Genomic DNA, 24,368 nt, shown 5'->3' with positions numbered 1-24,368 from the left:
GTTGTCCTTCCTTCTCAAAGAGGACCAAAAAATGACATCCCTATTTTAGAGTCAAGTGGCTGATCAGTCTAGTTCCAGCTTGGAATGCTCTACCACAAGTCAGTCATAAATAATCTTTGTGAATATTTGAGTTGGATTCTCTCAATTTGTATATCTTGTGTTTCTTTTGGGCTATTTCAATTCTGTTTTGCTCATTTGGCAATTATGAAATCATTAAATTATTCTTATTTGAAAATTATAAGTCTGGGGGGCAGCTAGGTGGTGCAGTGGATAGAGCACCGACCCTGGATTCAGGAGGACCTGAGTTCAAATCCAGCCTCAGACACTTAACACTTACTAGCTGTGTGACCCTGGGCAAGTCACTTAACCCCAATTGCCTCACCAAAAAAGAAGAAGAAGAAGAAGAAGAAGAAGAAGAAGAAGAAAAAGAAGAAGAAGAAGAAGAAGATTATAAGTCTGATACTTCCACCGCCTCATGCTTGTTGGTGAGGTTGCCTGCCTCATCTATTTATTCCCACTCCAATACATCCTCATTCAACCACCAAAGTGATTTTCCTAAAGGTCAGGTCATGTTACTCCCTTATTCAATAAACTCTAATGGTTCCCTATTGCCAACAGGATCGAGGTAAAAATCCCATTTGAAGTTCAAATAATTTAACCTCTTCCTACTTATGCCTTACTCCTTGACACATACTCTTGGATCCAGGGACACTTGCCTCCTCATTGTTCCACAAACATGACATGCTATCTCTCAGATTTGAACATTTTCTCTGGATAGTCTTACTCTTGGAATGCTTTCCCTCCTCATCCTCCTCCTGGCTTTCCCGACTTCTTCAATTTCATGTTAAAATCCTATCTTCTACGGAAAGTCTTTCCCAACCCCTCTTAATTCTGGTACCTTCCCTCTTTTAATCGTTTCCTATTTATCTTCTGTATAGTTTGTTTATACATGTTTGTTTGATTCTTATCTCATCCATTTGGTTGTGAGCTGCTTGAGATCAGAGTCTGTCTTTTGCCTCTTTGTATCCTCAGGGCTTAGCACAGTGCTTGGCATCTGATAGTAAACACAATACATTTTTTTGAATTGTCTGACTGATAGGTTATGGTTAGATTAAAAAAAAATTCTGGATTCCTGATCATGGAAGTAGAGTACCCATAGGTGATGGTAAGATCGGGGTATAAGGGTCCCTGCGTGTGGCTGTGGTGGAGTGAAAGAGTAAGTTATGGGAATTGAGATTGCAGAACCAGGAAACTAAAGCCAAAGTGTTTGACTGTTGATAATGCATATGTAATATTATAAACATATATGTTGAAGTTCCCTCGTAAAAGGGTAGGAGTTGGGGTGGGTAAGAATACTAGAGGGAGGATAACCTAGGGTCTAATTGCCACAAAGATGTAGACTGGGTAATTTATTTGAGTAGCTTGAACCTCAAAGGAGGAAAAGCTGTTGAAAAATAGTGGCAAAGGAAAAGTGGCAGTAAGGAGCAAGGAGTATGCCAACTTCCATCTAGGACCAGCATGTTTTGAAAGACAGGCTGGAAAATGTGGAACCAATATTGGTAAGGGCGTGTCTTCTGAGTGTACACAGTGTACTAGCTGTAGCTAGATCTCGATATGTACCAGAAGATGGAAATAGCATGAGAGGCACTGGCCCTGGATTCAGGAGGACCCGAGTTCAAATCCGGCCTCAGACACTTAACACTTACTAGCTGTGTGACCCTGGGCAAGTCACTTAACCCCAATTGCCTCACAAAAAAAAAAGCAGAAATAGCATGAGAGGACAAGTTCTAAAAATGAAGAGAAATTCCTTGAAGATAAAATGAGAGTTCTAGAGGGCTCAATGGAAGGGGTGGGCAGAGCTGTACTGGGATGTAGGAGAGGTAGGGTTGAGGTAGATAGAGATGAAAGAATGGGAAGTAGAGATATGAAGTAGACAACAGGAACACACCCATTTTACAGATTAGTAATTGGGACGAGAAGTGCTAAGTCAAAAGACCCAGACTCAAACTCAGGTCTTTTGATTCCAAGTTCAGTGCTCTTTCTATTTTAAGTTGCATCATAAAGGATAACATATACAAAACAAAACATATGTTGGCATTTATTGAATTTTTGTCAATAGTTTTCATACTTGATAATATACATTTCAACAATTTCCTGCTCTCTAGCCATCACCATAATGCTATTTCTAAACCACTGGTTTAGAAGGGTATAAAGGAGGGGAAATCCATAAAAAAATATAAATACATTGATTATGAAAAAATAAGATGCTCCAAGTCTCCAGCCTGCTTGCTCCAAAGTTGTCATTTCACCATTTCCTTTCCCCTGCTATTTTCTCTCTCTCTCTCTCTCTCTCTCTCTCTCTCTCTCTCTCTCTCTCTCTTTTTGCGGGGCAATGGGTGTTAAGTGACTTGCCCAGGGTCACACAGCTAGTAAGTTTCAAGAGTCTGAGACCAGATTTGAACTCAGGTACTCCAGAATCCAGGGCCAGTGCTTTATCCACTGCGCCACCTAGCCATCCCCTATTCTTTTTTTTGAGGGGGGGTGGGGCAATGAGGGTTAAGTGACTTGGCCAGGGTCACCATGTATCAAGTATCTGAGGCCCAATTTGAACTCAGGTACTCCTGACTCCAGGACCGGTGCTTTATCCACTGCATCACCTAGCTGCCCCCCAATCTGGTGCTTTCTAGGTACTGTAGGTACCCACTAAGACATCTACAGGGAAGAACCCTATGATTATCCTTGTTTTAATAGGGGAAAGTTAGTTTAGCTCCAGGACATGAGGTTCCCATATCCTAGGCTATATGTCTGATTGAACTATCATTAACAAACATTTAGCATCTCCTTTATGCTAGGCACAGTGTTAGGCAAAGGGGATGCAAATGATACAAATAGAAAACTGAGATGGCCCTTGCTTTGAGGAGGATTCTACTAGAGAATACATGATTATGGATAAGTAAATTAAAATATCTATGAAATGAATACACCTTGTTTTGTTTTGTTTTGGTGAGGCAATTGGGGTTAAGTGACTTGCCCAGGGTCACACAGCTAGTAAGTGTTAAGTGTCTGAGGCCAAATTTGAACTCAGGTCCTCCTGACTCCAAGGCCAGTGCTCTAGAATACACCTTGTTTTTATTAGGAGACACTAACAACTGGGAGAATCAGGAAAATTCTCTTACAGGATCTGATGGCACTTAAACTGAGCCTTGAAGGTAGAACAAGGGATTCCATTAGACAATAGGTAAGTAGTAAGATCATTCTAGGAGTTTAGGCATAGCCTATACAAAGGCTCAGGAGAGGAGACAAAATGTCCTGTACTAGAGAATAACAAGTAGACCAGTTTGGTTGGAATATATTACCTAAAGGGAATAATTTGTAATCATCCCAGAAAAATAGCCTTGAACCAGATTGTAAAGGGTTTTTAAATGCCAAATAAAGGAGTTTATATTTTATTATACTTCTTTCACCTCCTCTAAAGTAAAGGAAATCTGGAATCAGTGATTGAAAACAAATTTTTAGACTTGTAGTTGGACTTTGGAATTTTCTAAGGGCAATCACCACTACTTCCACTGAGCTGGCGGATTTTCTAGTTTTGTTAATGTCAATATTAAAACATGAAAACAAATAAGGAAATGACACTAGCATGGATTATATTGGAATCATTTATTCCTATGCTTTTGCTAACAGGGTCTGAACCCTACCCTAACAAAACCAGAAAAATCTGCCAGCTCAGTGGAAAAAGAGGTGCAGAGTAGGGTTTAGACTGTTAGCAAAAGCATGGGAATAAATGATTCCAATATTATCTATGCTAGTATCATTTCCTTATTTGTTTGCATGTTTTAATATTGACATTAACAAAAATCTACTCTTGTTTGATTAATTAAATATTCATTAAATAATCAAAATCCCTAACCATTTTTCCTTCTTCTCCCTGCCCTTCGTGGCCCTGTGAGGTGGAAACAGTGTAGATTTGTAGTCAGAAGATTCTGATTCAGATGCCAAAGTCTCAGTTTTCTTAGCTATAAAATAAAGATAATAGTTCCTCACACAGGATTCATGTAAAGATCAAGTGAAATAATACAGAAAAATTATATAAATGAGCTATAATCCTACAGTTGTACCCTAGAAGTGGCAATATGTAAGTTACCTTGTCTTTCTGCTTTCTTCTGTACTCTACCAAGCTATACCTATAATGATGATGAAAAGTCAGAGTAGGAGTCTCACTGTCATCAGTTACTCATGGCCTCTTCTCAACCCTAGACCAATCCTCCTGATCTTCCATCTCGGAAGATCTTAATAAAAGGTCCTTTTGGCTAAGCAAAAGGTATCTATAGAAGAATTAATCTTGGGATGGACAGGAATAGGATACCACTAATTACTTTTTTTTTTCTTTTTTTTTTTTTAGTGAGGCAATTGGGGTTAAGTGACTTGCCCAGGGTCACACAGCTAGTCAGTGTTAAGTGTCTGAGGCTGGATTTGAACTCAGATAGTCCTGAATCCAGGGCTGGTGTTCTATCCACTGTGCCACCTAGCTGCCCACTAATTACTTTTATTTTTTCTGAGACCTCACATCATACTAGGATTAAAAAAAATATGAAAGATTAACTGATGTCTGGTCATATGTAGCCTAATCCAAAAGACCAATTTATAATCTTCATAAACTTCTAAGAAAGAACATATTCCACAATTGGTGGCTTATATGATTTCCTAACAGCTACATGAAAGCTCACATTGTTTATCTCAACTCCTCCTGCTGCAAATTACTTTTCATGTTTTCTTGTTCAGTGTACAAAGAACAAAAGCTGCTCAACATCCCCATTCATGCTTTCTACCTTCTGGAGACAGACGAAAGAAAATCCTCCTCAGCATTTATAGAAAGGCATTGAGCAGAGATTATAATATAGGTACAGTATTGGGGACCAGTTTAATCAGATTCAGAGCGTTCATCACCAGATTAGTTGCAGGGTGATGGATTTTTTTTGGACATAGTAACTCCTGAAAACTATTTACTAAGTCATAGAGAAGTTGAAATTTTACATTACTAGAGGCACTATACACACTGATAAAACCACAGGTCTTAGTATCAAAAGATCCCATGTTGGGGCAGCTAAGTGGCGCAGTGGATAGAGCACCAGCCCTGGAGTCAGGAGGACCTGAGTTCAAATCTGCCCTCAGACACTTGACACTTAACTAGCTGTGTGACTTTGGGCAAGTCACTTAACTCCCCATTGCCTCACCAAAAAAAAAAAAAAAGATCCCATGTTATAATTTTGTATATGTACTTTATCTGCTTATTAAACAAACTAAGCTTGTAAAATATCTTATTCAAACGCTATATCCCTCCTACCCCTTACCCCCATGCCTAGCATAATGTTCTATACCCAACAGGTGCTTAATATTGTTTGTTTTTTTAAAAAATATATTTTATTTTCTCCTATTCCATGTAAAAACAATTTTTTTTTTGATGAGGCAATTGGGGTTAAGTGACTTGCCCAGGGTCACACAGCTAGTAAGTGTTAAGTGTCTGAGGTCAGATTTGAACTCAGGTCTTCCTGATTCCAGGGCCGGTGCTCTATTTGATTTGATTTGATTTGATTTAATTTGATTTCTAGTTCTTTGTTGCCACAAAAACAGCTGCTATAAATATTATTGTACATATAGGTCCTTTTCTTTTATTTGTTTATTTCCAACATCTGTCATTTTCCTTTTCTGTCATATTAGCCAATCTGATAGGTGTGACATAGTATTTCAGAGTTGGTTTAATTTGCATTTCTCTAATCAATAGTGATTTAGAACATTTTTTCATATGACTATAGATAGCTTTGATTTCTTCATCTGTAAACTGCCTGTTCATGTCCTTTGACCATTTATCAGTTGGGGATTGACTTATAGTCTTTAAATTTGACTTAATTCTCTCTATATTTGAGAAATAAGGCCCTTATCAAAGAAACTTGTAAAATTTCTCCCCCACTTTTTTGCATTCCTCCTAATCTTAGCTGTGTTGGTTTTGTTTGTGCAAACCCTTTTTAATTTAATGTAATTGAAATTATACATTTTGTTTCCCATAATGCTCTTCCTCTTGTTTTGTCATAAATTCTTCTCTTGTCCATAGATTTGACAAGTAAACTATTCTATGCTCCTCTAATTATTGTATCACTCTTTATATCTAAATCATGTACCCATTTTGACCTTATCTTGGTATATGGTGTAAGATGTCGGTCTGTACTTAGTTTCTGCCAAACTGCTTTTTAATTTTCCCAACAGTTTTTGTCAAAAAGTGAGTTCTTATTCCAAAATCTTGGATCCTTGTGTTTATCAAAAACTATATTACTTTGTTCATTATCTACTGTATATTGTGTACCCAATCTGCCACTCTGTTTCTTAGCCAGTACCAGATTGTTTTGATGATTACCACTTTGTAATAGTTTGAGATCTTATACAATTAGAATACCTTCCTTCACATTTTTCTTTAATTCCCTTGATATTTTTTACTTTTTGTTTTTCCAGATAAATTTTATTAATTTTTTCTAGCTCTGTAAAACAATTTTTTCATAGTTTCATTGGTATGGCACTAAATATATAAATTAATTTAGGTAGAATTGTAATTTTTATTATATTGGCTGGGCCTACCCATGAGGATTAATATTTTCCCAATTGTTTAGGTATGACTTTATTTATGTGAAAAGTGTCTTATAATTATATTCATATAGTTCCTGGGTTTGTCTTGGCAGGTAGACTCCCAAGTATTTTATATTGTCTACAATTATTTTAAATGGAATTTTTCTTTCTATCTCTTGCTGCTAGATTTTGTTAGTAATATATAGAAATACTCATGATTTATGTGGGTTTATTTTATATCCCATAACTTTGCTAAAGTTGTTAATTATTTTTATTTATTTATTTATTTTTTGCAGGGCAATGAGGGTTAAGTGACTTGCCCAGGGTCACACATCTAGTAAATGTCAAGTGTTTGAGGCCAGATTTGAACTCAGGTACTCCTGAATCCAGAGCCAGTGCTTTATCTACTGTGCCACCTAGCTGCCCCTGAGTTGTTAATTATTTCAACTAATTTTTTAGTTTATACTTTAGGATTCTCCAAGTATATCATCCCATCATCTGCAAAGAGTGATAGTTTTGTTTCTTACTCACCTATTTTAATTCTTTCAATTTTTTTCTTCTCATTGCTATAGCTAGCATTTCTAGTACAATATTGAATTATAATAGTGATGATGGGCATTCTTGTTTCATCCTTGATCTTACTGGGAAAGCTTCTAACTGATGGTTTTAGACAAATACTAAACATTTTAAGGAAAGTTCCATTTATTCCCATGTTTTCATGTATGTGAATCTGTGTGTGTGTTTAAGTAAGAATGAGTGTTTTTTGTTTTTTGTTTTTTTGGTGAGGCAATTGGGGTTAAGTGACTTGCCCAGGGTCACACAGCTAGTAAGTATCAAGTGTCTGAGACCAGATTTGAACTCAGGTCCTCCTGAATCCAGGGCTGCACCACCTAGCTGTCCTATGAGTGTTGTATTTTGTCAAAAGCTTTTTCTGCATCTATTGAGATAATCTGAATTTTGTTATTTATGCTCAATTATGCTGATAGTTTTCCTAATATTGAATCAGCCCCATATTCCTGGTATAAATCCTACCTGGTCACAGGCATTTTTGTAAAATCCTTGCTAGTATTTTATTTAAATTTTTTTCATCAATACTAGGGAAATTGGTCTGTAGTTTTCTTTTTAGTTTTCACTCATACAGGATTATAAACAACATATTGTTGGATTCTGTTTTATACAGCATCCAGGGTCATCTCCTTTCATTCTGACCTATGTCTTTTTTTTTTTTTTTTTTTAGTGAGGCAATTGGGGTTAAGTGACTTGCCCAGGGTCACACAGCTAGTAAGTGTTAAGTGTCTGAGGCCGGATTTGAACTCAGGTACTCCTGACTCCAGGGCCAGTACTCTATCCACTGCACCACCTAGCTGCCCCTGGATTCTGTTTTATAAACCACTGTTATATCTGTTTCTATTTTATGGGTGAGTTCATCCCATTCATATCACACTTATGACTGCTGTGTATTTCCCTCCATCCTATTTTTCCTGTTCATCCTTTTCTCTCTCACCCTTTTGCTTCTCAAAAATGTTTTGCTTCTGATCACCCCCTCCTCCAATCTGCCCTTCTTTCTATCAGTCTCTCCTAACCCCCTTTTCTTTTTTCTTTCTACTTTCCTATAGAGTAAGATAAATTTGCATACCCAACTGAGTGTATATATGATTCTTTCTTTCAGTCAATTCCAATGAGAGTAAGGCTCAAACATTGCTCACCACCCCTCTATCTTCCCCTTTATTGTAAAAGATCTTTTGAGCCTCTTTTACCTGAGATAATTGATCCCATTCTACCTCTTCTTTCCCCCTTCTCCCAGTGCATCCCTCTTTCTCACCCCTTAATTTTTAAAAAATATCATTCTATCATAGTCATCTCACACCCATGCCCCCTGTCTTTGTATACTCCTTTTAACTGCCCTAATATCGATCAAATTCTTAGGAGTTACAAGTATCATCTTCCTATGTAGGAATGTAAATAACTTTATTGAATCCCTTATAATTTCTTTTTCCTGTTTCCCTTTTTACGCTTCTCTTGAATCTTGTATTTAAAAATAATTTTTTTTTTCTGTTCAGCTCTGATCTTTTCATCAGGAATGCTTGAAAGTCTTCTATTTCATTAAAAATCTATTTCCCTCCCCAAAGGATTATACTCAGTTTTGCTCCTTAGGTGATTTTTGGTTGTAATCCTAGCTCCTTTGCTCTCCAGAATATCATTTTCTAAGCTCTCTAATCTTAATGTAGAAGCTGCCAAATCCTGTGTAATTCTGACTGTGGCTACACAATATTTGAATTCTTTTCTTTCTGGTTGCTTGGAGTATTTTCTCCTTGACCTAAGAGCTTTGGGATTTGGCTCAAATATTCCTGGGAGTTTTCATTTCAGGATCTCTTTCAGGAGGTGAATGGTGGATTCTTTCAATTTCTATTTTACCCCATGGTTCTAGTACATCAGGGAAGTTTTTCTCAATAATTTCTTCAAAGATGATGCCTAGATTCTTGTTTGTTTGTTTGTTTTGTTGATCAAGGCTTTCAGTTAGTCTAATAATTATTTTTTTGGGGGTGGGGCAATGAGGGTTAAGTGACTTGCCCAGGGTCACACAGCTAGTAAGTGTTAAGTGTTTGAGGCTAGATTTGAACTCAGGTCCTCCTGAATCCATGGCCAGTGCTTTATCCACTGAGTCACCTAGCTGCCCCCAGTCTAATAATTCTTATTTGTGTGTCATCTTTGTGCAGGGGTCATGCTAATCTTCTCTGTATCATTCCAATTCCAGATTTCAATGGTTTTGAAAAAAATCAAGGAAAAAGAAAGACACAAAGCAAGCAAGAAAGCAGATAGGCTGATATTTTCATGAGGTGATTTTACAAGTGGGCTTTAGCAGAATCAAGCAATGCTGCCAGTATTAGATGCAATTCTGGGCCACAAGTCAGCATACTCTTTGGCAACAGGCCCCGTGATGGCTGAACCTTTCATCTCGTCTTTGTTTACTATGACCCCTGCATTGTCTTCAAAGTATAGGAACACACCATCTTTTCTCTTTTATGACTTCTGTTGCCTTATTACCACAGCTGGATGAACCTTCTTCCAGAGCTCTGGTTTTCCCTTGTTGACTGTGGCCATTACCATGTGACCCACACTATCTGCAGGAAGCCTGTTCAATCTTCCCTTAATTCCCTTCACAGAGATGATGTATAGGTTCTTGGCACCTATATTATCAGCACAATTGATGATGGCTTCCACTGGTAAACCCAGTGAAATTCAGAACTTGGCTCCAGAAGACCCACCACATCCTCACTTAGAGATCTTGGCTCCCGGAAAGGATGCGAGCACTAATAATTCTTATATATTTTTCAGGCTAGTTGTTTTTCCATTGAGATATTTCACATTTTTTTCCATTTTTTCCATTCTTTTGATTTTGTTTTATTGTTTTTTGATGTTTCATGGAATCATTGGCTTCCACTTGCCCAATTATTATTTTTAAGGAATTATTTTCTACATTTAACTTTTGCACCTGCTTTTCTACTTGGCCAATTCTACTTTTTAAGTTGTTTTCTTCAATGGATTTTTGTTGTTCATTTTTTGTGCTTCCTTTACCAAGTCAATTTTTTTTCCACGATTCTTTTGCATCACATTCATTCTTTCCCCAATTTTTCCCCTACGTATATTATTTGATTTTTAAAATCCTTTCTGAGCTCTTCTAGAAATTATTTTTTGGGGCCTGATACCAATTCACCTTTTTCTTTGAAACATTGCATGTAGCTGTTTTGACATTATTGTAATCTTCTGGGTTTGTATTTTGATCTTCCCTATCACCATAGTAATTTCCTATGATCAGGTTCTTTTTTCTTCTTTTCTTCATTTGCCCATTTTCCCAGCCTATTTATTGTCTTTTTACTTTATGTTAAAGTTGTGCTCTGCTCTTGGGTGGAGGGTACATAATCCTAAACTTTATTTATTTATTTTTTTTGTGCTGCTGATTTCAAAGCTAATTCTGGGGACCTGTTTTCAGTTATTCCAAGGTGGTATGATATAAGGAGAGGTTTGGTCACTGCGCTCCTGGCCTGTGTTCTGGTCTGTGAGTGACCACAAGCACTCTTTCTGCCCCGGAACTGATCAGTGTCCCATTCCCCTGTGGCTCTGAGCTCTAGTGTGCTAGTGCTGCTCCTCAACCTGAGTCTACGATGTGGACTTGCAACCTGAATCCCCATATGGGCAATGCAGCAGAGTCTTGCATTCAGTACCAGCAAAGTATCCCCTGTAATTTCTTTTTCTTTTTTTTTTTTTTTTTTTGTGATGCAATTCGGGTTAAGTGATTTGTCCAGGGTCACATAGCTAGTAAGTGTCAAGTGTCTGAGGCTGGATTTGAATTCATTTCCTTCTGAATCCAGGGCTGGTGCTCTATCCACAGTACCAACTAGCTGCCCCTGTAATTTCCTTTAGACCATTTCTCTAGCACTCTTACCATCAGTTCTGTAAGAGCTCCTGGAAGTCACTGCTATTGATTCAGTGTGCAGACTTTCCAGGGCCCATCTTGCTGATGGCTTGCCACCTGTGCTGGACTTTTTTCCACTTTTACCCAAGAGAGCCAGACCTTTAATGTTGACCTTCCAAATTGTCTTGGGCCAGAAAATTGTTTTGTTGTTTCTGCCACTCCAGAATTCATTTGGAAGCATTATTTAAAGTTGTTTAGAGGAGAATTTGGAATAACTCAGGAGAGTCCCTGCCTTTACTACATCATCTTGGCTCTGCCTTAACATGTTGAGTTGAACTATTAGAGACCGAGATTGCTGGTAAAGGGAGGACAGCTATTTATTTGTCTGCAATGCTGCAAAGCGGAATATATCTGCTAAATCTGTTATCCTATCACTCCCATATTTCCTAAGTCTTCCCAGAAGACTTATATTTCACATATACTTATGTTACATACAGAGTTGAGCTACCCCAAATTGCAATTCATATAATCCAACAGGCATTTAGTTATTATTTATTATGAGCAGAGAGCATAGTGCAAGGCACTGGGGATCCAAGTTTAGATAACACATAGGTCCTGCCATTACAATTTTTAATTTAATAGAAGGATATAATACATGTACAATAACTACAATTTAAAAATAAAAGACTTAGAATTGCAAGTGTCATTTTTTTTGGCAAGTATCCTTATATAAATGTATCAAAAATATGAAATAAATTGTTGAGCAAGGTATAAGGAGCAAAAGGACTTCAGGGAAAGCAATTAGGAAAACTTTTGCTACAGGTGGAAAGATTTCGATTTGAAAACATATCCAGGGGTTTGGCATATCTATATCTATCTATCTAGCCATCCATCCATCCATCTATCTTTTTTTTTTTTTTTTGGTAAGGCAATTGGGGTCAAGTGACTTGCCCAGGGTCACACAGCTAGTAAGTGTCAAGTGTCTGAGGCCGGATTTGAACTCAGGTCCTCCTGAATCCAGGGCCAGTGCTTTATCCACTGCACCACCTAGCTGCCCCCATCCATCTTTTTAATTAGGCCAAATTACTTTGTAGAGATCCTGCTACTCTGGTGCCATCATATGCTAGCTGCCCACCTTCCTACCACTCCATCTGCTGCTACATTTAGAGTGATGGAAAATCCACCTGTAAACCTACAATGGGGCAGGATTATGCTTTGTGACCCTGGGACCAGTCCCCGGGCTTCTCTGCACCTCAATCTTCTGTCCTCTCCTGGGATGAGACATGTTTTTTCCTTCCCTGCCTTTCTCGTCCCTCCCTCTTAAGAGGCATGAAGTCATGTGTAACAGGTGTGTCACAAACAAATGAGAAGCATAAGGAAATATCGTTTATATTCCGGGTGACCAGGAAGTTTGTTGATTTTAATGAGTTAAGAACCCATACACAAGACTATGAATTTGGGTGAGGGTACCTTGGTAGACCCCACGAATTATTTATACCTTCTGTCTTCTCTCCAGCCCCTTTTCCTATTTCCGGGTTTTCTTTCCCTTCCGTCTTCTCTGAAATAATTGAGTTCTCCTGGTCCCGCCTCCCAAACCTAAACCTAACCCGGCGAGAACTGGAAAACCAATGAGAACCTTTTCTCTGCTGTGCTTTGTTTATGCTTTTTCATACGTCATTCCCCCGCTTCAACCAATCACTAGGGCAAGGGGGCGGGGTCAATTTCTTTACCATTTCCTGCCCGTGCAGCCGCCTCTCGCTCGCTTGTTTCCGACCTCATGACAGACTGTTACATTAGCCAATTAAAAAGCAGATTTGTGCCAAACCTACTCAGACTCCAACCAATCAGAGAGAAGCAAAGAGCACTAGGGGAGGGGAATGGAAGCTTGACCCTTCTTTTGGAATGGGTTTGAGGAAAATTTCAATTGGTTGAACTCCCAACTAAAGCCTGGTGGTCGCTGCGTGGAATTTACTTCAAAGGTCGCACCTTTCTCCTTCTTCCTCCACCGCAGGCCAAGTTGGGCCCTCCACCCTACTCCCCTACCCCCTAGATCATTTCCTGCTTCCAGGAAAGAGGCCAACCTTTGAGTGTTATGCCATACTCCCCATCTCCGGCCACCCAGCCTAGCAGCCCTTTTCGACTCCCCCCCTCGGTCTGGTGTCAATCTCCCTTTTCTGTGCGTCTCTTGACTCTCCTCCCATACACAGGTTCCTGAGTCCAAGCTGCAGGGGTGGAGGGAGGGGGGAGGAGGGAGGAGCTGGTTGCTGGGGAGTGACTGAACCATCTTAAGGTGGAGCAGGACAGTTGTGAGTGTCTGGACCTCAAAGCGAGACGAATGCCACTTTCTCCAGAGTCTCTGCTTCTCCAACTTTGTGCCTTGCCCAGTACTGATTGAAGCGATCTCCCAATACTGAAGCCCCAGGATGCCCTCCATATCTTCCTGCATCACTTCCAGACCAGCCTTTGCCCCCAAACTTTAGTTAGCTCCGTAAAGATGACTTAAAGGGACCACAATGTGGTATTTTAGAGGGTAAGCAGGAGAGGTAAGAAAAAGATATTAGCCAGAGATAAATTTAATAATCTTGCTATATGGTTTATCTGTCTTTAAGGGTTTCAATCAATCAAAAAATCAATTATGAAACGCCTGCTTTGTGCCAAGCACTGTGCTAAGCGCTGGCGTTACAAAAAGAAGTAAAAGACAGTTTCTACACTCAAGGAGCTCACAATCAAATAAGAGATGTAACTTACAAAATAACCACGTTCAAACAAGGTATATATATGATAAATCGGTACACATTCCCCCTCTCCCCCCCCAGGAGGGTTAAGTGACTTGCCCAGGGTCACACAGCTAGTAAGTGTCAAGTGTCTGAGGTCAAATTTGAACTCAGGTCCTCCTGAATCCAGGGCAGGTGCTCTATCCACTGCGCCACCTAGCTGCCCCCACGGTACATATTCTTTATGGACACCTCATAGTATTTGAGAAATGGATGGAGCAGGGGGCGTTATTGAGAAGGAAGAGAGTCAATACTAGAGGGTAGGTGGGAGATGTCCAAGGAGAGTGTAAGCTTTGTGCAGCGGCGACCTGTATGAACTGATGCTGAGTGAGAAAAACAATTTATACAATAACAACACAATAAAGAAAAACAACCTTGAAAGACTAGAAAACTGATCAATTTAATGACTAACCACGATTCCAGAGAAGTAATGTGATGAAGTGCACTACCCACCTCCTGACAGAGAAGTGTGGACCCAAGATGCAGAATAAGAGACACTTTTGGACACAGTCAATGTGGAAATTTGTTTTGACTATACATATTTGTGACAAGGGCTTTGTTAATTTTTTTTCCAATGGGTAAGGAGGTTCAGAGGCCAAAAAGGAGTAAGGATAGAGAAGCCAAAAAAAAAAAGTGATTGCACAATGATGTTAATATGTATCTGGGGTCAAGGGGGCCTGAAGAGGGAGGTGAAGGGGATAAAAAGTGCTCCCATAAAGGGTCCGGAAGTTGTGAAGTTTTGGGAGTGAGATGTTAAAGGTATCGTCAAATGAGCCGCAGGATAGATCTGGTACCTTGCTTGTGTTTGGTGTTAAGAATCCCACCTTCTGCCAAAAGGCTTTTGCTATCCCTTTTAATGCGAATAGCTTCCCCCCAAGGGAACGTTTAAACGTACATCCTTATTTGCATGTTGTCCTCCCATTTAGATTGGGAGCTCCTTGAGGTCAGGGTCTGGTTTTTTTTTTGTTTGTTTTTGGTCTTTCTATGTATCCTCAGCGCTTAGAATAGTGTCTGGCAAATAATAGGCGCTTAATAAAAGCTTGCCGACTTGATTTAAAGGTCCATAAAGGCCTTTGGGCTGCATATATATATATGTTAACTCACTTGACCTCATAGTCTGGTGGGAGTTAGCCTATCATTTTACAAACGAGGGAGAGAGAGGCTGCGATTTGCCAAGGTCACAAGCTACTGGACCCCCAGGCTTCTGACAGTTAGACTTCGCGCCTCCTACTCTAAGTGGATGGAGCATCTTGGATGATCCGGGGGCTTCGGGATGGGTAGGCGGAGGTGGCGATTATCTTGCGGGAGGGAACGAGCCTTGGGCGGCCGCCCGGGCCAGAAAAAGGTGGGAGCCCATGCAGCTCCCCGAGCCTCCTTAACCCGCGCGGGGAGACGCCGGCCGTGACTGCCGGGCTGGGCCGGGGGGCGGGGAAACGAGGGGAGGGGGGCGAGGTACCGCGCGGAGGCCGGGGAGGAGCCGGGGCCTGCAGCGGAGCGCAGCCGGAGCCCGAGCCGAGCCCGGGGACCGCGCGTATGCTCGCCAGCTCCCCCGCTCGCGCGGAGTCCGGATAGCGTGGCGTCCGGGGTGGCGGCGCGGGCAGTCCCGCGGGCCCCGGGGGACGAGGCGGCCGGGCTGCCGCCCCTGCTCCCCCGCGCCGAGCCCGAGCCCGAACACGGAGCCGCGGCCTCCCTGCCCGGCCAGCCGGGCAGCCCCCGCGGAACGCGAAGAGCGGCGAGACCCCGCGCCCGGGGCGCCCGGCCGGCCTCCGCTGGACCGGAGACCCCTAGACCCCGGGCCGTGGCCGGGGGGAGCGCGTCCACTCCCGGGAAGCAGGGGCACCCTCCTGCCCACCCTCCTGCGTAGACACACTCACTTCTTAGTTCCAGACTTTCTGGGCAAAGGGGGAAAGGAGAAAGGTGCCCTCCCTCCTCGTGCTGGCTCCCCTCTGGCGAGAGCCGAGAAGAGTACCTGGACCCAGAGGCTGAGAGGACACAGCAGGGAAGGGGGGGGGGAATTCGCATTCCTCCCAGACTTGGGAAAGGGCAACAACATCCCCACCCCAGCTCCCCCGGCTTCTTCCTAGGACCTAGAAAGTGGAACAGGGCAGTGCCTCTCCCCTTAATTCTCCAGCAGACCGAAGAAGTCCCTCGCCCCTGAAGGAGTCAGTTTTGAGGGGAGGGGGACTCTCCCAAAGGGGAGGAGACAACCCCAGGTTGGGTGAGGCTCCTCCCCTTCTCCCCAGGACTACTGCCAAGGCGTGGGGGGTCTGCCACCTCCCGCAGGTAGGACCTCCTTCTCCGCCTGCTGCTGCTCCTCCTTCTCGGGGGACTCACCTCCCCACCCCAGCTTGGGAAACTCGGCAAAGCCCACGAAGAGCTACTGAGGATGGGGCCCTTGACCTGCCCCTAAAGAGAGATATCCCTTCAGCCCCAAACTCCAGTGCCAGGTGGTTCCCTTCCTTTGCCTGGAGAACCTCTGAGGCAGGTGAGTAATGTCTGTGGTCAACATCTCCCTCCTTCCCCCTCCCCCCCCTTCTTCCTCTGACTCCTTTTATGTATGAAGTGGATCAAGAAGGCGGAGGGCCAGAATTTGGTTTTGACAGCTAGGAAGTGGATCTTTCTGGGCCAGGGAGTTGCAGAAGGGCAGAGAAATGGATCTCCTAGAGATGACGAATAGATCCTGGGAGGTGGAGCTTCTGAAGCTTATGGAATATGGATCCTATTGCCAAGACTCTGGGAAATGGGTTCCCTGGAGTTTGGGGAGAGGTGGAATTCCCTTCTCATCCCCTAGCTGATCTTGCTGAGCATGCTGAGAAGCAAAGGGCCTGGAAGGCATCAGAAAAATGCTCCAGCTCTTTTTGAGCTTTATACGGATTATTTATCACCCTCAACTCACCTTGCTCCCTGGCCAGTACAGCTCTGAATTTGGCTTTCATTCACCAAGCACTTCTTAAGGGCCTTGCATGGGCCAGGCTCTGTGCTAGGCCTGACAGGCCCAGGGCTGGCACACTTGGATAGATCCTAGAACTCTGTGTCTGCTTCCTGATGTCTCCATCATAGACCTGAAGAGTAGGTAGCCCCAAGCTCAGAAGGCTTGTAGTCATTCGAGGTTTTAATTTCCCCCCAGCCCCTTGTGTGTTTGGAGATTTTATTTTGTGTAATAAAATCATAGGATGGTCATTATGGGGTATAGAAGAGACCCCTTCATTTTTACAAATGAGGAAACCGGTCCAAATGTGTGAAGGGGATTTGCCCAGGATCTCACAGGTATTGAATAGTAGAGTTGGGATTTGAACCCAAGTCTTCTGACTCCAAATCCAGGCATCTTTGCTGCCAATTGCTTTGAGAATTGACATTGATGGGGGATTCCATCAGAGCTACATCTGTGTATCTCTATGGCAGTGAGGATGGGAGCAGTGTCATGGAAAACCCTCCTCCTCTGCATCTCCATCACTGGATGGGCTATTTCCCTCTCACAGCTCATAGACACTATTTAGTCGGTATCTTTAGAGGTCATCTAGTCCAGTCCTCTGATTTTGCAGATGAGGAGTTGGGGCAAGAGAGGTTATGTGACTTGCTGAAAGACACAAAGCTGATGGGGGGCCTGGGTCTCCATTAAGCTCAAAAGCACTGTGGGAGAATCAGAAGTCAGTGGACTGCATAAAGTCCCTCCCTAAAGAATACCACTATGCCTCAGGGCTTCAGTCTCAGTATGACTATACTTCAGGTGAGAGCAAGTATGATTTAACCGGAAAGAGATATGTGTAGTCAGCGCTAAGATCCCTCAAAAGAATCTTTACATCAAGGATGGAGTGACCTCCAAGAAGTGTCTTAGATTAAGGTTCACTTCTAGAAAAGGCTCAAATAGTCTCTTTCTGGTTCTTGGCCTGGGGTGAATGACCCCTAGCTTGTATATGAGCTCTTCTTAGACTGTCAAGAGGGAAGCCAGGGTTGCAGCAGAGAAGACATGACTCCAAAATAGCAGGGAACTGGGGATTCCCTCCTGTTGACCCTTAGACTGTCTTCAGCAAAACTGTCCCTTCAGGAGATCTGTTAACCTTTTTCCTTTTTTTTTTTTTCTTTTATGCTCCTAGTCACTCAGTTAGCTGGATGACTCCAAGCCTTTCAGGCACCTTATCTTTTTCTGAAGTGTTCTAGCCTTTGCCCTCTACTTTATCCATTCCCACCCATCCCACATCCTAGCTGGGTGTGGAAGAATGACTATGCTTGGTTTCTTACTCTTTCCTTCTGCTTCTCCACCTCTAGCCCAGTTGCAGGGAGGGCTGCCTAAGAGCCCCTGAAATTGTTTCTTCATTCAAAAATAGCACACATTTGGAGGGAGAAACAGGATCAAGTCTGATGGATTAGAGCCTCCTAGGCTATGGGGCAGGGTCTTCCCCACAGGGGAATGAGATATTGTGGAGTAGATTTGAGTTTAAATACTACTGAGGAGGCATCTAGAGGTTGCATATGTTGGGACGATATATAACCAACTGAATGTCTCCATGTATCTATGGTTGGGGTGTATATGTCTGGGTGTGATTGAACATAGAGCTGCAAATACCAGGGGACCTAGAAATGTGTTTCTTGTAGGGTCTGCACATAGGGTGGACTGTTATGATTCTTGGTGAGGTGTAGGCATACACAGAGTAAGGAGGGATGGGAAATGCATTTTGCAGTCTGGCATCCTTGAGTGGTTATAAAGCATTAAGCAAAAATATCAGATTAGCTCAGGTTGGCTTCAATACCCCTGGAACCTTGGGAGTGATAGGAGAAGGCCCTCTGGATTTGGAGTTTGCCTAGAGATATTTGAGCCTTCACCCCAAGAACTTTTCATTCTGGCAAGATCCAGCTTCGCTCTGACACCTTCTCTCTTCTCCCAAAGCACCTGACCATCTGGTCAGGAATAAAAATTATTCCACCACCCCAACTACATGGGAGAGCTGGATCACAGCCTAGCTTAAAATGGTCCCTTTCTATCTCACCCCTAAGTGGGGCCAGGTAGAATGATGGGTTTGGTAGAGGACTATAGAGTTAAAGATTCATTGATCTAATGCAACCCCTTCATTTTATAGATGAGGAAACAGGCCGAGAATGGCTAAGTACATTGCCTAAGGTCACATAAGTAGTAAGTGGAGATTCTGGGATTTGTGCTTTAGGCTCAAGTTAATCAGTTCCTACAACTCTCAGCTTCAGAGTAGTTGAGTGGATCTTTCTCCTTAGATAAGCTCCTAGACCTGGTTAGAGTTAGAGTGATTCTAGTTCTGGAAGTAATTGGATGAACCCTAATGGCTTGATGATGAGGATGAACCAAGCTGAACCCAGCAAGTTTTAGGTTTTTATCTTGTCCCTGATTCCTTCCTTCCTTCCTTCTTTCCTTCCTTCCTTCCTTCCTTCCTTCCTTCCTTCCTTCCTTCCTTCCTTCCTTCCTTCCTTCCTTCCTTCCTTCCTTCCTTCCTTCCTTCCTTCCTTCCTTCCTCCTTTCCATCCTTCCAGTCTTCCTTTCCACATCAGTGTTGTCAATGCTTAGCCCTATGATCTCATAGAAAATATTTGGGGTCTCCAAAAGAGGTTATCCCAGATTGAGTGGAAGAAAATACTGTACTCTGATAACTTGTATGACCCGTTCAGTTTCTACCTTGGTACACTGGAAAGATGACTAACTCTGGAGTCAGAGGACCTGGGCTTCAAAATTTGCATCTTATGATCACTACCAGTGTGACCTTAAGGGAATCACTTCACCTGCCTAGGCCTCAGTTTCTCACTTGTAAAATAAGGGGTGGTGATAGTGTTTTAGGTTATATGGTCTTCCAACTCCGTGTCTATGATCTTATGATAAGGGAAAGCATAAAGGAGGGGAGGGAATAAACATTTATATAGTACCTGCTGTCTATTAGGCATTCCACTAGGTACTGTTACAAATAGTATCTCACAACAACTCAGGGAGGTAGATACTGTTATTATTTCCATTTTACAGTTGAGGAAACTGAGGTAAAGAGAGCCTGGGGTCATCCAGTGTCCAAATTTGAACTCCGGTCTTCACAATTCCAGACCCAGCGTTCCATCCAGAGTCCTACTGGCTGTATGTAAACAACATACATCTTCCTGTCTAAGTGTGTATGGGAGAGGCAGGCAGGTTGTAGTGTAAGGAACTTTGACTTTGGAGTTAAAGCCTCCGTCTGAATCCCAGCTCTGAGTCTCTGTTTCTTCTGAAAAATCGGGATAATAAACTCACAGGAGTGGAAGCAGGACTCGATTTACAGACCTTAAAGGGGTAAAAAATGTGAGTGATTAGGAATGGTCATTTTATTAGGGAGTAAAGAGCTGATTATGACTGAGAATGGGCCTTCTGTGACACTTACAGGCTATGACCCTGGGCAAGTCACAACCTAAGAATGTCATTTGCAAGAAGGTGCTGATCTGCACTGGTGGGTAGGATAAATTCCTCACTGGGAGCTCACTCCCTACACCAGGGAAATCACCGGACTGGGGAGAAAATATTTATAAGGCAGCCCAGAGTGGTGGAGGGCTGCAGAGGGGAAGGGAATAAGCATTTATTAAGCACCTACTATGTGCTAAGTGCTTTATAAATGAGAGAAAGCTGGCCTTAGAGTCAGGAAGACCTAGCTTTAAGTTTGGCCTCTGACGCCTTGTGGCTGAATCACTGACATAAGTCATTTAACCTGTCAGTACCTCAGGCAGTACTCTAAGACAGCAGTTGGCCAAACAGTTGATCTGCATTGGTAAGAGAGAGGAGTTTCTATACTTAGAGCTTCCTACACATTGAAGTTGTAGGTCCAGGCAAAAAAACCTTAGTAGTAAAAATACTCATAAGTCAGTCTGTTAGGAGAAATCACTTCTATACTACTCTTATCACTCTCAGAAGGCATGTTGATATGGGGAAAACTGTCCCTTTAAAAATTATTTTTTCTAAGAAACAAAAATATGTCTTTCTCTTTGTACTTCCCCCATATTGGGGGAAAAAAGAAAAACACAACCCTTGTAACAAATATGCATAGTCAAGTGAAACCGATTCCTCTAATGGCCACATTCAACAAAGATATGTCTCATTTTGCATCGAGTGTCCATCGCCTCTTGGCCATTCTGTGCTGACCTTTCCCAGCTCCTGATAAGTATTTCTTCTTGGCCTCCCAGCCCAAAAAGAAGAAGATGTGGCCTAACTTAGTTTCTGCTGCAACATAGTAGCATGAATCCCCCCCTCCGTGGAAGAAAGAGACATCTGCTCTAGTAGTGTTGGGAGTGGGGGGGATGTTGAAATGGAAGCACCTTGTATTTTTTCCTTCTAATAATAACCCGATGATTAGCCTCATGCCATTATTTTGGGGAGCATGAAGCATATGATAGCTATGAGCACAATAAGGCTTAATGACTTCTTTTGGTGGGAGAAGGGATACATTGTTGGTAGGGATTGTGGTCTGGCTCATTTTAGTGAAGAGAACATCAATGTTTTGAATCGAGAGGGTTGGTTAGGTATATTTAGGAAGTTGATGGCAGCATTGGGAATAGAATTGAGATGACATGTTTGGGAGTCACTTTTATGGGAAGCAGGGACGGGGTGAAGAAAAGATGATGGGCTAAAGGAGAATGGGGATAGCGGATCTCTGAGCTGTAGCCAGTTGTGGGTACTGGGGTAGCTCCAGGGAAGGGCCTGACCTCTTTCTCCAGGGGAACTCATTCATGATCACCATATCTCTGATATGGCATATACACACAATGAGGAAGGAAAAGTTCCCCGATACTTTTAATTCACCCTCATGCTCCTGCTCAAGGATAGGACAGTTTTTAAAAAATGTAATTTTCTGAGGCTTTCCACGTGCTATTTCCTTGAGCTCCTCCACAGAGATCAGAAATATATTTTGGTAGCAAATATTCCATTCCCTGTAGCACCCAATCTGGAGAAGTTGGAAGGCCTGACCTCTTGAGAATGGAGTTAGTTCTCTATTCTCCTTCCTCTCCCACCCCTCCAAGTATGGTGTTTTGCTTTGGCTGGCAAGAGAGGCCTGGCTTTGGCTCAGTCTGTGACGGCTGTCACAGCTGCCCCGCTCCCTCCTAGACATGGCAGCTTTCTGATTTGGTTTGGTTTGGTTTGATGAGGTGCTGGAAGACCTCTTGGTGTCTGAAAAGACCTGGATGACGGACCCAGAGCATTTCTGCAGTGTAGATTGGGTCCAGGGACTGGAGGATAGGAGAGAAATCTCTTCCTTGTGCTATTTATAAACATAGCATATTTTTTCCCCCCTGTCAGTCGGCCCTGCTGTTTAGACCCCTATGGCACTAAGGTGTTTCCTTCTGCTCTAGGGAGCTGGGCTTTCACTTTGCATTGTTGCATGGGTGTGTTTATTCGTGTGGATGTCAGTACTGGGTGCGTGTGTGTACATGCAGGAAAAGCTCAGGTGGGATACACCCTTGGTGGAAGAGCTGTGGAGATTCCTGAACCCTGGCGGGAAATGAGGGCATTTGTTAGAGGGGAAGAATTGTCATTTTCTAGCAGGTGGCTTAGGTTTGAAGGTAGACTGGGAATCGTTAATAGTAGAGTCTGTGTAGGAACATGTGTATCTGGACAAGGAGGAGAGGTGGCATTCATGAATGTGGCTCAGCACACAGTGACTGGAGACGTTCCAGCTCAGGTTTTTCCCGAGGAGTGACCAGGCGGGACTCTCAGCAGCCCCACAGAAGAGGTTGGACCAGCCAGAACTAAGGGGGAGCAGGCATAAACCTGTTAGGTGGCAAATCCTGAGGGGGATGAATGCTCTGCTCTCCTCGCCTCGAGGGGAGTGCCACTGGGGGATTTCTGTCAGCCCCAGCCAGATACCACTCCACAGGTGTCACCCATCTTTCTTAATTTTCCATCACTGAGGCTTCACTCTCTATGAGCCACCTCCCTGCCCTCGAGAGTACCCAGGCTGTGTGGGTGGCAGGAGGGTTTGCAAACTCAGGCATGGGCGGCCTGGCAGCCATAGAAGTTTGCTTGGGGGTTTAGGCAGGGTGCGTGCCTGGCTGGGAGAGAAAGACAGAGGGAGGGAGAAAAGGAGTTCAGCTCATCACCCTAGAGTGGCTATTTTTAGCCAGCCTGTCTGATTGTTACCGGTGCACACGCAGCTGGGTGTCTCCCTGGCTCAGTGGAGCCATCAGGCTGGAGTGGTGGGAGGTGCCTCCCATGGCTTCTTCCTTGTGTGCGCATGTATGTGTGTGTGGGCGTGTTTGTTCAGGGGAAACTGCTGAAGGTGTGTAGGGTGGCTGTGCGCTCAGGATTTGTTACCTTTATATGGGATTGCTTTATTGGTCATTTCTTGTAGCTGTGACCTCTGTGAGTGTGGCATATAGAACTCTGTGTGTGTGTGTGTACATGTGTATATGTGTGTGTACATGTGTATATGTGTGTGTGCTGGTATCTTTTATTTGTGGGCGTGTGGATGTTCTCTGTGTGTATATATGGTGTGCCCAGTAAGCCTCAGTGTACACGTGAGCCCGATTGGCAAGGTGGTTCCTTGTGATACCCCTTAAAGGTGCTTGTGCATACTGAATATGGCCATGTGATCTAAATCTGTACTGTGGTTTTGTATATGTATGCCCAGATTGAGTCAGGATACCCGTGTAATTAATTCTAAGCAGTATAGATGTGGAATTTGAGTCCTAGCTTTGTAAAATGAGGGCTTTTGTATTCTTTCCTTCTTTTTTTTTTTTTTTTAGTGAGGCAATTGGGGTTAAGTGACTTGCCCAGGGTCACACAGCTAGTAAATGTTAAGTGTCTGAGGCTGGATTTGAACTCAGGTACTCCTGACTCCAGGGCTGGTTCTCTATCCACTGTGCCATCTAGCTGCGCCAGGGCTTTTGTATTCTAACTTTTCTTTTAGATCCAGACCAAATGATTCTGGAGGCCCAAACAGCTTTCCCTCACTATTGGCTGTTTGTATACAGGTTTTAAACCTTTCTCTAAACCTGGTTCTAAAAGGGTGGGCTTTGGACCCCTAAAGTTTCCCAAGACCTTTTTAGGGGATGTGTGAGATCAAAACTATCTTTATAATAAACTAAGATGTTATTTATGTACTAGAATACTCCCTCCTTCCCAACTATGTATCTGTGAGGCTAGATTTTCTTGATATATTTCAATCAAAAGAATACATCCCAAAAGACTGAGTGCAGAAGGCAAGAGAATCTATTCTTCTATTATGCTAAGCATTAAAGAGATTTGCAAAAATATGTAAAACAATTCCACTTCTCTCACTGAATTTTTGTTTTGTTTTGGAAAATACTGTTATTTTTCATAAAAATGTTATTTGTTATTATGTAATAGCTTTGTTATTGTTTTGAATGAATTAATATAGAAATATTTAAAAAATCAGTTTTAATTTCTAACATGGTCGAGATCAAAGGACATAACCCACATATACAAAAAGTCTTTGGGCTCCTCAGTAATTTTTAAGAGTGTAAAGGGATCCTGAGACCCAAGAGTTTAAGAACCACTGGTGTGGAACCATAAATGGAGAGAGTTGAGGGCCTGGGCAGTTGTGATTTTGAGCTATTTACCCATCTGTTCTTGGTTT

At 42.6% G+C, this 24,368-nt stretch overlaps 1 protein-coding gene and 2 pseudogenes across 2 annotated transcripts in view; 1 reads left to right on the top strand and 2 right to left on the bottom strand.

Annotated features, from left to right (window-relative positions):
• Positions 1 to 9,299: 9,299 nt before the first annotated feature.
• On the bottom strand, positions 9,300 to 9,387 carry LOC122730211 (annotated as a pseudogene).
• Positions 9,388 to 9,480: 93 nt separating this feature from the next.
• On the bottom strand, positions 9,481 to 12,808 carry LOC122728892 (annotated as a pseudogene).
• A 3,125-nt stretch (positions 12,809 to 15,933) lies between these two features.
• The window catches only part of FOXJ2 (forkhead box J2), a 29,248-nt gene continuing 20,813 nt past the window's right edge, over positions 15,934 to 24,368 (top strand). The window contains exon 1 of one of the 2 annotated variants that reach the window (XM_043966766.1): positions 15,934 to 16,288. The gene's annotated coding sequence lies outside the window, so the exon portion shown is untranslated. The remainder of the gene's footprint in view (positions 16,289 to 24,368) is intronic. The other variant, XM_043966767.1, reaches the window with a different exon arrangement.

This window comes from Dromiciops gliroides, chromosome 5 (genome assembly GCF_019393635.1).
Source record: "Dromiciops gliroides isolate mDroGli1 chromosome 5, mDroGli1.pri, whole genome shotgun sequence".
NCBI lineage: Eukaryota > Metazoa > Chordata > Mammalia > Microbiotheria > Microbiotheriidae > Dromiciops > Dromiciops gliroides.
This window is presented reverse-complemented; position numbering and strand designations above follow the sequence as displayed.